The 12,897-nt window shown below is 37.4% G+C and overlaps 1 pseudogene; it reads left to right on the forward strand.

Moving 5' to 3' along the window:
- Positions 1–12,897, forward strand: part of LOC129025164 (melanoma-associated antigen C3-like) — a 646,330-nt pseudogene that overhangs the window by 446,911 nt on the left and 186,522 nt on the right.

Raw genomic sequence — 12,897 nt, forward strand, 5'->3', positions numbered from 1 at the left:
AATTGTCTGAGCCCGGGAGGCAGAGGTTGCAGTGAGCCAAGATCACGCCACTGCACTCCAGCCTGGTGACAGAGCGAGACTCCATCTCAAAAAACAAACAAAACAAAACAAAAAAGCATGTGCAAATCACTTATTGGTATGTTACAGGAGCAGATAAAAAGATCAATGTCAGGAAAAAAAGGGGATATTGGTATGGCGTGAGATGAAGTTTGAGAGAAATAGCCCACCTCATGCAGGTTGTTATAGTTCAGGACATAGAAGTGGAATGATAGTGAAAGCTTTTATGCAGAAGTGTGTAATGATATGATTTGATTCTTAAAATTATTCTGAACATTGTAAGGAGAATGAATTCAAGAGAATGAGTTGGAGAAGGAAGATGTTTTTAAATATAAAAATATATTTAAGTAGTTCCAGCAAGAAATGTGGAGGTGGCTTAGAGTATTGGTGGTAGAAATTTAAATGAAGGAATTGAAGAGATATTTTCAGGTATATCTGGTCGGGTAGCATTGTAATTATATGTTTACTTGTCTTTCTTCCCTTCCAGTCTGGCACCCATGTAGGGATAATCTATGTTATATTAACCACTGAATTTTCATTCCCATCTATGCATATTCAATGAAAAATATTTTTCCATAATTTGGAGTATCTGGTGCATGGAAGGCACTCATGAAATCTGCAAATAGATGAATAGGTTTGCTATCTATAGTGGAATTCCCCTCTTTGTGCCCTCAAATTACTTTTTTTCATACTTCAAGAGAGGTCTACTGGTTTTGATATAATACAATGTGGTGGACATGGCTACATCCTGTTTCTCCATCCCCCTTTAAGATCTTTCAGACTTCAATAACATATGTTCAGTATTTTTATCTTTCAGGTTGAAGACACACAGTCTTTTGATTCTTAGAAGGCACTTCTTTCTTTTCACTGATCATTTCTGTTGCCTTCCTCTGAATTTTCATCTCATTTATATCTTATTTGAGATGTGATAACACTATGCTCCTGGCATGCACTCACCACAATCCTGTATGTCAATTGGATGCTGCATTTTGGCTTATTCCAATGTATTTTCTAATAAAGCTTAATATTTTCTAGAACTTTTTGTTTCTAAGAAACAGGGCCCAAAGACATGTAAGTTTTCTTAGAGTAAAAATGTAATAGCTCATAGCTTGAAATAGAATCGTGAGAATTTTTTTCTTGCCCTTGTCAGTAATGAAACTTATCTATAATTTTGTTTCTTTTTGATGTAGCCTTATGTAATTTTCTTGCATTCTGTCCCTGGCAGTTTGGCATCTCACTGTCTCCAGAAGAGCTTAGTGTCAATTGCATTCTTTCCTTCAAATCACTTATAAAAACTGTCGGCTTAGGCTGAACCCTGGGAGATTTCTCCATTTGTACTTTCTGTCCAGAGCAATTTTCCCTTAGTCTTTCTTTCTTGTTTTATAAGGCAATTCTCTATTCTTGGCAAAAACAGCTTCTCAACTTCGTGGTAACTCCAGTTGAAGATTATGTAAAGGTACTTTGAAAATGAAAATAACATATCTGCTTGTTATATATTGTTCATATTATTAATTATTCACATTTATGAAGAGCTCAATCATGTTAATCAGCTGAACGTAAAGCAAATTCCCTTTTCTTGAATATATTATGTCTTCTTGAATAAAGCAGTTAACTTACATATAGTGGGACGTCAATGTCACAGTAACTTGCCCCATATGCAGGTAAAATTTGTCATTCTTTAGCTTTAGAATCTCTATGAAAACTCTTCTTATAGATGCCAACTATCATCCTTTCTGCATTTTTAATGACTATTTACATTTTTTGACTATTTACATTTTTACCACATTATGGCAAGCTCCACAATGCCACCCTTGCATTCATTTAAAATTTTTGATGCATTTATTTTAATTTATTAATTAAATCTTTAAGATACTATAATTTTATTATTATTATTATTTGAGACGGAGTCTCACTCTGTTGCCCAGGCTGGAGTATAGTGGCGTGATCTCAGCTCACTGCAACCTCCACTCCCGAGTTCAAGCGATTCTCTTGCCTCAGCCTCCTGAGTAGCTGGGAATACAGGAGACTACAACCATGCCCATCTAATTTTTGTAATTTTTGTATAGACGAGGTTTCACCATGTAGGCCAGGCTGTTCCTGAACTCCTGACCTCAGGGAATTCGCCCACCTCGGCCTCTCGCCCTGCTTTATTATTTATTTAAATCCTTTTCTGAAGCTATGTTCTCACTTATAAGGTGTCTTATTTGACCTTTTAATGATTACTTACACATTTATTTAATTAACATTTATTGAATGGCTGCTAAGGATTGGGAACCTAGCAGTGAACAACGTAGGTAGAAATGTCTGCCTTCATGGAGTTTACATTCTTTTAGAGTTGACAGACAATAAACAAGCAAAAAAATAAATAATAGATTGGGTGGCCATAAGTGCTATGAAACAAAAATAAAGCAGTTAAGAAGATAGAAGGTGGGTGGGATACTATTTAATACAGAGGGATTAGGAAAAGTTTTTCTAAAAATATAACATTTTAGCAGGCACCTGAATGATGGGAGGGCCTGAGTGATGTGAGGAAGTCAGGTAGTTATGTGGAGAAAAGGGAGTTGCAGGCAGAGGGAACAGCAAGTGCATAGTCTCTGATATAGGCATGTGCTTGCCTTGTTCAATGAACAGCAAGGAGTCTATTGCTACAGAAACAAAGTAAGTGAGTAGGAGAGTGGTAGGAAATGAGAACTAGGGATTTATCCAGAGTCCAGATGATGCAAGACCTTATAGACCACATTGAGGACTTTGAGTTTTATTCTTAGTAAGATAAGAAACCGTTTGATGGTTTTAAGCACGGGGGGAATCATAATGGCACTTGTTTAAAAATAAAAGTCTCATTACAGTGTGTATAGAATATATTGAGGCGTGGGGCGGTGGAAGCCGAAAGACAAATTAGGCAGCTCTTAGAGTAGACAATTCAGATAAAAAACAATGATGACGTCAACGTGGGTGTCAGTGGAAGTCATCGAATTATGAATGTGTTTTGACAATGTGCCAGACTGAATATGCTGATGGACTAATAGTGTAGTGTAAGAGAAAGCTAAAAAATGATTCCGAGTTTTAAGCCTAGGCATTTGCAAGCATGGAGTTGAAGTTTAATGAGATAAGGAAGATGATGGGAAGAGCAGGGTATTGCTGGGGAGTTGCAAAAGGATCATGCTTGGATTATGTTAGAATTTAGAAGCCTATTAGACATCCAAATAGAGACTTATATCATCTCGATATACATGTCCAGATTTGGGAGAAAATTCTGGGCTAAAATTGTACATTTGCAAGTTGAAAGCTACTAGTATGCAGATGGTATTTAAAACTATGTGACTTGTTGAGATAGTCTAAAGAGTGAATATAAACAGAAAAGAGAAGAGGATTCCTTCTGGGATGAGTCCTGGGGCACCCAGTTGTTTTGAGGTTTATGAAAGAAACCAACAAGAGTCTTAGAAGGAGTTGCCAGTAAGGTAGGAGGAAAATCAACAGAGTAGTGGCCCAGAAGACAAATGATGGAAGTGTTTCAAGAAAGAGGGTGTCATCTGTGATGTGAAATGTGACTGGCAGTTGAATAAAATGAGGAAAGAAACTTGACCATTGGACATGGCAAGACGGAGGTTATGGTCTTCCTGAAAAAAACTGTTTAAAAATGGAATAATGAGATCCAAAGTCTAACTGGAGTAGACTAAAAAGGTAATTTGAAACCAAAAATATAGACAGCACTTTTGAAGGGATTTTTTCTAAAGAGGAACAGGTTGAATGAACGAATAGAGTAAAAGAAGAGTTGGAGTTGAATGCATGGGAATGAGGGACATTAATGATGAGCAATTAATAGAGAGAGTCAATGTGTTGGTACTCCCAATGTGGTCAAATAATTCTTTTAAAGGCACTAGAGGGAGTGACTTAGAAGAATACGAGGTGGCAGATAATGACATATAAAATTGATACTTTGGAGAAGGTAAAATTTTAAGTAATGACAACGTCTAAGAAATAGCCATAGGCACATATCACTAAGGTAACATGGATGACATTTGGATTGAAATTAGATCAGAGAAATCATATTCTTTGAGGAATTGTCTAAGATATGGGTGTTGAAGCCACTGAAAATCGTGACAGGCATAAAAATCATTTAGGGGACAAATCGTTCAATAAATGGTAAGAAGAATAGAGAAGTCTCCATGATTACAACAAGAATTGGAATTGGTGTGATTTGATGGCTTGTACTACACAGGAGCTGTGGATTTTGAAGTGAGAGATGAATGGTTTGCGAATGGCAATAGAAATAGGAAGACATCCACTCCAACCTCTGAGCCTACTGATATGAGGAGTGTAAGAAAGTAAACAACTTTCACTTACAGTGGTAATGGGGAATCAGGGTTCTGAAGGGTTATGTAAAATCAAGTTAGAGCGTATATGTAAGATAAACATTATGAAAGGAGATTTAGAATAAAGTAGATGTGGTTCATAATAGACAGTGAATTCCAAGGTATACAGTGAAAGATTCTTTGGGCTTAGAACACTGTGGAGATGGGGGATGAGCTGGGAGTCTTGGCCTGTTGTGGTGCCAGTTTCAGGATGTATTATAATCAGTAAGCATTTATATGTATTTGACAACATTTCATAAAGGCCTTTATTTAAGAAAAATTCAACTTTTATTTAGATATAATGGGTACACGTGCAGATTTGTTACATGGGTATATTGTGTGATGCTGAAGTTTGGGGTATAGATCCTCTCACCCAGGTAGTGAGGATAGTACTGAATAGTTAGTTTTTCAACCCATCCTGCCTCTCTCCCGCATCTAGTAGTCTGTGGTGTCTATTGTTTCCATCTTTATGTCTATGTGTATTGAATGTTTAGCTCCCAATTACAAGTGAGAACATGTGGTATTTGATTTTCTGTTCCTGCGTTCATCTGCTTATGATTATGGCCTCCAGCTGCATCTATGTCAACGCAAAGAGGATGATTTTGTTGTTCCTTATTGCTGTGTAGCATTCTGTGGTGTATATGTACCACAGTTTCTTTATCCAATCCACCGTTGATGGGCGCCTAGGTTGATTCTATGTCTTTGCTGTTGCAAATAGTGCTGTGATGAAAAAACAAGTACATGTATCTTTTTTGTAGAATGATTTATTTTCTTTGAGTTATATACTCAGTAATGGAATTGCTGGATCAAATGATAGTTTTGTTATAAGTACTTTGAGAAATCTCCCAAACTACTTTCAATAGTGGATGAACTAATTTACATTCCCACCAACGGTGTATACGTGTTCTCTTTTCTCAGTAACTTAACCTGCATCTGTTGTTTTTTGACTTTTTAATAACAGCCATTCTAACTGGTGTGAGATATTTTGTTGTGGTTTTTATTTGCATTTCTCTGATGATTAGTGATGATGAACATTTTTTTCATATGTTTGTTGGCCACTTGTACATATCTTCTGAGAAGTGTCTGTTCATGTCTTTTGCTCATTATTTAATGGGGTTATTTGTTTTGTGCTTATTGATTTGTTTAATTTCCTTGTAGATTTTGTATATTAGACCTATTAGTCCTTTATCCGATGCATAGCTTGACAATATATTCTCCCATTTTGTAGGTTTTCTGTTTACTCTATTGATAGTTTTGTTTGCTGTGCAGAAGCTTTTTAGTTTCATTAAGTCTCACTTATCAATTTTTGTTTTTGTTGCAATTGCTTTGGGGGACTTAGCCAGAAATTCTTTGCCAAAGCTAATGTTCCAGAAGGGTATTTCCTAGGTTTTCTTCTAGGACTTTTATAATTTGAAATAGTATGTTTAAATCTTTAATTCATGTTGAGTTAATTTTTGTATATGGTCAAAGGTAGGGGTCCAGTTGAATTCTTCTGCATGTGGCTAGCCATGTATCTCAACACTGTTTTAAAATTAGATATTATGTCTTAAAATTGATGATGCCTTAGAATCAAGGAATATAGACATTACCATCAATAAAACAAGTTTGAAATGATTTAGATGAGAGGTCAGAAAACTATAGCCCAAAGTCTAAATGCAGCCTGATTCCTGCTTTTATAAATAATATTTTATTGGAATCTAGTCACATCTCTTAATTGGTATTATCTCTGACTGCCTTGCAGAGATATGACAGAGTTTATTAGTGTAATAGAATTTGTATGGCCTGCAAAGGTGAAAATATTTACTATCTGTCCCTTTGCAGAAAAAGTTTATCAAATTTTGATCCATTGAATTTTATTGGGGAAATATTGTTTTAATGTAAATTTATTTTATGTACCCCTTCCAGGGACTCTAATTTAGTCAGCCTGGGGTATATCCTAGAACACTGTGCACTTCACAATTGCCCCAGGTAATTCTCATGCAGAACAACTAAGGAACAAACTTAAAGGTACTTTGCTATAGATCAAGCTTGCTCAAATTTTCTTGCTGCTAAGAATATTCTTGGGTGATTGACAAATCAGTCAGTTGTAGGCCTGGCAAGTGTACTTTGGTAAATATCCATGGGTGATTTTTATCTTCAGAAAAACTTAGGAAACTTTGGACTGGATACTCAGTTTAACCGGGAGCTATGCCTGCAATTCAAATAATCAGCACTCGATGATTGTATACCCTTTCTTTAAGCATTGTTAGGCACTGAACTATTTTCTAAGGGGAGTACCAGTCAATCATCCACTGTCAGTTCAAGAAGATAGCCCAGGCGGAGGTTGCATTGAGTTGAGATCGTGCCCTTGTACTCCAGACTGGGTGGCAGAGACTCCATCTCAGGAAAAAAAAAAAAAAAAAAAAAAAAGAAAGAAAAATTTCCCAGATCTGTTAGACGCAAGTTTCACAAGGCCCAGCACAATGTGCAGAAAGACATCAACCTACAGCATATTCTGAGAAATTTTATAAGAAGGGTAAAGAGAAAATCCTGAAGTCTTTCAAGAAAGGAAAGAAAACAGAAATAGAAACCGAAATAGCATTGAGCTTCTTAACACCAACACCAGAAGCTAAAAGTGGAAAAAAACCTACCAAAATTCTGAGAGGAATTATAGAGCCAAATCAAATATGAAGAGAGAATAAAGACATGCAAAGACTGAAAAAAAAAAAAGATAGCCCTTGCTCATCGCTTGATATTTTATTTTTTATATAACTCCATTTATTCATCTGGCATGCTCTACAGTTCCTGTCTTCTAAAGAGCTTATAGGTTAATGGGGAAAGAGGGCAGATATTAAATAAACAGTTACATGAAAACATCATTACAACTCATTGACAATATGAAGAAATACTAAAGCCTGCAATGAAAGATTATAAGGGAACCTGATTGGTTGGGAGTGAGAATTCAGGAAATACTTTTCTAAGGAAGTGATTTAAATGATTTTTGGTTAATTGGATACTGCATCTCGCTTCTGACCCTATCATATTGAATTACTAGTATAGATCTATTCCAGGGATCTTGATACTGGGCTCAGTTGTGAATAGATTGATAACTCTGGATCTATTATTGGTCTTTTTGTACTGATCAATGAAAATGTCACATATTCTTTGACTTATAGCTTCTCATAGATCTTAGCTTTCTTCTTGTTAGGTTGAACCAATTGGTATGCAGATTGTAGATACAATTTTATACCTCTATAAATTTGGTTAGTAAGACTCCTTTCCCCCCAATCCATTGCTTTGATCCCTTCATAGGGATCAAACTTCCTGAATTCTCTCAGCAACTTTTCTAATCTCCTCAGTAAGCAACACAATTGTCAACCTGAGTATCTCAGTATCTGCTCCGTGTTTCAGCTCTTCTCTTATCCTCTCTTGGCATTCAAGGACAGAACTTTTACTGAGCAATCCTCCAAATACAAATTTAACCACTCCACTACTGAATTTATGGAACCCAACATTAAAGAAATAATCCAAACAATTACTTTTAGCTCTTCTTTAAATATTACTACATAAAAAAGGGAAAACCAAGACTTCTAACTATTATGAGAAAAAAATCAACAGACCAAATGTAAGGATCAAGTGTTTTCATTAGCATGTTAACATACTTTAAAATTTCTAAAGGGTTTTACCACACATTTTCATTTGTGCCTGACAATTATCCTATATAGGAGAGGTGTTATTATCATTTTACTGATAATAAAACCAAGGCCCAGAGATGGGAATGTGTAGCCTGAGGTCAAAACCTCACCTAGTACAATCTGTTTCTATTTCTGATTATAATGACAAGGTAGCTCACTCAATTTTGTGGCTTGTCTTATCTTGTGTTCTCTTTTCTGGTCCCTGGGAGCCTGTTTATTTGCAGTTCAACAAGGCTCCTGAAATTTTGGTTTGCTTTTTCCAACTGTTCCTGCTGTTTGAGAGCTGGGACATCAAAGCTCTGCTTGAATCTTGACACTTTAGCCATGGAAACCTTTATAATTTTCACTTTTCTACTGGAACCTTAACTATACTGAAGTCCCTTTGTTTTTCAGTAGAGAAAGTACTGGAGCAAGAACCCCACGTGGTTCACGTGGTTTTACCGAAGATATCTTACACGCCCACAGGATGTGACCTGTGGGAGAAACTCTCTAGCCAACTAACAGCACATGCTGGATCACTGCCTCTTAAAAACCCCTCTCCTGCCCTGCCATCTGTAGCTATGGTTGTTGTAAGGATTACTCTGTGCGGAAGTTTCCATATAATTCAGAAAGCCAGCTTTTAAATCTAGGTTATCATTCGGAATTATTTCCATTATGACTATTTTTAAAAGAACAATGTAAGAACAGGATCGCATGCTTTTCAAATGTACAGAGTGGGATTTTCTTCCCAAGTGTAATCTGGGCACTACCAAAGACAGGGAACTGGGTCCTTCCTAATGTCTTATGTCTACCTCCCTGAACACTGAGGCAGAAAGGAATCTGGCCTCACCAGACTCTTTTTCATCCTCAATTCTACCATTTGCTTTTTATCTTTCAGTAGTTTTCTCTGGTTCTCAAGCTGTCATCAAAAAGAAACTGCAATTGCTCAAGTGCTCTTTACAAATGTTTTCTGAAGTTCACTTTGGACCCAGATGTAAGACATCATACTCAGGCACATGTCTGCTCTTTGCCTGTGGGTAATCTGACTATATTTGAAAACATCTTTCCTTCAGCACTGGCCTTTGTACTTTAGTTCCCATTCACCACTTTATCCTCCCTATCACCTTCTGACCCCTCTTACCACGTACATAGCAATCGTTAAAATAGCAGTATTTAAACTTCCGATTCCATTGTCTTTAAGTGCTCAATATGGTTGAGAGTCAAAATGTCTGGATTTAAACCCTGGCTCCACTGCTTATGAGCAGGTTGCCATATCTCTCTGGATCTTAGTCTCCTCATCTGTAGAATGAGATAATTGAAAGCATCTACCAACTCTGAGTTGCAATGAGAATGAAAAATGATAAGGCATGCAAAGTGCGCGGAATAGGGTTGAGCAGGTAATAAGAATGCAATAAATGTGAGCTATATTATTATCATCCCAATGTATGTTTCTGTTAGATAGAGTCAAGCTTATTGATTTCACAGGGCTACCATGAAAACTAGATCATTTAGGCAGAATGCCTAGCACAGGGTCTGGCATAAAACAGACATTCAGTAAATAGTCCCATTCTGCACCAAGTCACTCCTCCTTTTCCATGCCTCCTTGCTTCATTTGAAGAGTCTTTTTCCTCATATATTTTTCCTTTTCTGTATTGAGTATTATCCTACAATTCTAAAACTAACTTTAAAGTGCTGGTTTTGAATTAAGTCCCAAAAAATGAAAAAAAAATGTAAAAAGGAAAATTGTCAAGTAGCAGCTGTGTCCTCAGGCAAAAAGACATTAGAGTGGTGACTCATTTTTAAGAAGTTTCTTTTAACTCCACAGTGAAGTGGACATTGTAATAGCCCTTACCTTCTGGCCATAAGATACTTGAGGACTGCCAGAAAAACTGAAAAACTGGCTGTTCTGCCTGAAGTCATTCTTTTTAATTGCATGAGGTCAAGTGTAAAGTGTAATCACTTTACTTCTGTTCAATTGGTGCCACTTTTCATTTTGTTCTTTCTAATAGTCTCACAGATTGCTGGGCCTGGGAGAGGATAGGAAATGCCATATTTTCCTACTTGAGTTCTAGTGTTTGAATGGCCTCTAGGTCACTCCTGCCAGGTGGTCATCCAGTCTCAGTTGATGTCTTTCAGGGTGAGGAAGCCCACAATATCCAGAGAGCTGCCTAGACCGGTTTGAGACAGACGTATCTGTGAGAAAACTTTTTCTTCGATGAGCCAACATCTGTCTTCACATCTTCTTTGCTAATGTCCTAACCTTGCCTCTTGAGGCCTTATAGAACTGGTGTCCTCTTTCTTGTGAAATAAGAGTCAATCTATTACTGGAAGGAAGTTCTCAGATCCCATCCTCCACAGATGTTTTTCTTTCTCCACCTGGCGACAATTCTAAGCTAATTAATATTTTTAAATTGAGGTAAGTATCCAGATAATGTGGACCCACTGATGCATTTGTTTTTGGTATTTACTATACCCTTAAAGAACTTTCAGATTTGGGAACCCATTGCATGTCTCCAGAAGCCACTCCATAATGTATTGTTTGAGGGAATCACAGTTGATGTTTGTCTTAGTTCGTTCAGGCGGTTATAACAAAATGCCATAAACCGGTGGCTTATAGTAAAACAGAAACGTATTTCTCCTAGTTCTGGAGTCTGGGAAGTTTCAAGAACAAGGTGACAGTGGAGTAGATGTCTGGTGAGCGCGCACTTTCTGTTTCATACATGGTGTCTTCTAGCTGTGTCCTCAGATGGTAGAAGGGGAAAGGCAGTTCTCTGGGTCTTCTTCTATAAGGGCACTTATCTCATTTATGAGGGCTCCACCTCCATGACCCAATCACCCCCTACAGACTTTACATCCTGATACCACCACATAAGTGATTAGTTTTTTAACATATAAATTTGTGAGGGGGTGGAATAAAAACAATCAGATCATAACAGTTTTAGAAAAATATAAGATCTGTGTACAAATGTTCATTCATTCATTCATCCATTCACTCCAAGTCGTAAATATTTGATATAATTTTTATGACATAAAAAGTATTTCAGCATATTTTACAATATTCTGTTCATATCAGCCCTCTCCCAACTGTATACTTAAATAATCCATGTTTAAAAAATGGGGGTAGAGGAGAAAATTATTTTAAAAGATGGAAATAACACTTTTGCCATTACAACTATCCTTCTTTGTCCTTTGAACCACACTCTCCCTGTTCCATCAATTTTCCTCTTCTTTGCCCTTCTGACTTTATGATTTTCATCATTTCCCATAGACATTGAAGGCTCCTGGCTCACAAGACAGCTTGATGCTTGGATCTTTTTTTCATATCCAGAATCAGTATGTCAGCTCGCACATACCTTGGCTTAGAGATTCATGTATCAACCACAGGAAAGTTGAAAAATCCTCCTAAGACAATGGAAAGGATCGTTGTCATTAATTTGCTTTATTCACTAGATAAGGAAATGTAATCTGCAAGGCAGGAGAGCTCTAACATTGCTTTGTGCACAAAAGCATAAAGTTGGAACTTTGCATATATCTGGAGTAGCCATAACTTTAAACCACTGGTGTTTAGGCGGGATATCCAGAATACTGATTCAATGAAAATTATTTGTCTACCCACTTCCCATTCCCTCCAGTCAAAGACCACCAGAAACACTTCTATGGTTGAACCACTTGGGTTTATTGCTCACAGAAGCAAGAAAGGAGAATGCACACGATGAGATGTCTTAGGAAGGTAAAAGAAAATACTTTATAGGATTTGAGTTTATATTAGGAGATTTGGGGGAAGGTTTAAGGAAGCAAGGCAGTGTCTGAAAGCAGGAGATATTTTATGACTGGGTATTTCAATAAGTCTTATGCAGAAGGAGGGGAAAATAGAGCAAGGTTAAAGTGGCAGTTGTTGAAGAAGAAGTGATCACTCACATTAGCCAGGATAGGTGGATATTTGGTCATTTTTTTCTGACTTGAACAATGTTTCCATTATGTACGGGTTTAGATGTGATTATGGAGTGGTCTTGTTTTTGTCTTGATCCATCATGGTAACAGAGTGGCCTTATTTGATGTTGATACTCTGTGAAATTGTTCATGTTCAACAGGAGAACACCAAGACCGTGCCATGAGCGACAGACCAGCTCCTAGCAACACCCAGGCCAAGCTGATGGGACCAGGTCAGCTCTCTGATGTCAGGGCTGCTCTTCTCCTTCTCACTGCTGGACAATTGTGGTGCGTCAGTGGAAGCATTGGAGAACAAAGCAGATGGCAATATATCCATTCTCATTGGGAGAAGGGGATACAAAAAAATTAATAAACTTAGTAAGTAAATTATATAGTGTATTAAAATGCTATGGGAAAGGATAAAAGATAATGGAACACTGCAAAAGGATAGGAAGTGGAGAATGTATAGGGGAGGAAAATTGCAGTTTTATATAGGGCAGTCAGGGCAGGCCTCATTGAGAAGGTGACATTTGAGTTAATGCTTGGAACGGAGGTGAGAAAGTGAGCCATGAGAATAGCTGAGGGCATTCTGGTCCAGATTCAGAAAAATCACCCTAATAATGAATATAGATGGCTGACAGTCATCTGCTTACTCTATAGGCAATTGAACCCATCCTTTGCTTCATGTCCAGTTCTTTGTTTTCCCATTGACCTCTCTGAGGCCTTTCTGCCCTTGAATAGAGAGAAAGGGGTTGAATAGAAGGCACAGACAAGCTGGGAGATGATTTCCTTTCCTTCAGAATTTCTGCTTTATAACATCGAGGCAATGAATAATCTTCTTACCCATCTTCCTCCCCAAAGCTGCTGACATCAGAGGTCTGTCCTTCATGGGAGGCCACTGCCCA

The sequence above is a fragment of the Pongo pygmaeus genome, chromosome X, assembly GCF_028885625.2.
Source record: "Pongo pygmaeus isolate AG05252 chromosome X, NHGRI_mPonPyg2-v2.0_pri, whole genome shotgun sequence".
Lineage (NCBI taxonomy): Eukaryota > Metazoa > Chordata > Mammalia > Primates > Hominidae > Pongo > Pongo pygmaeus.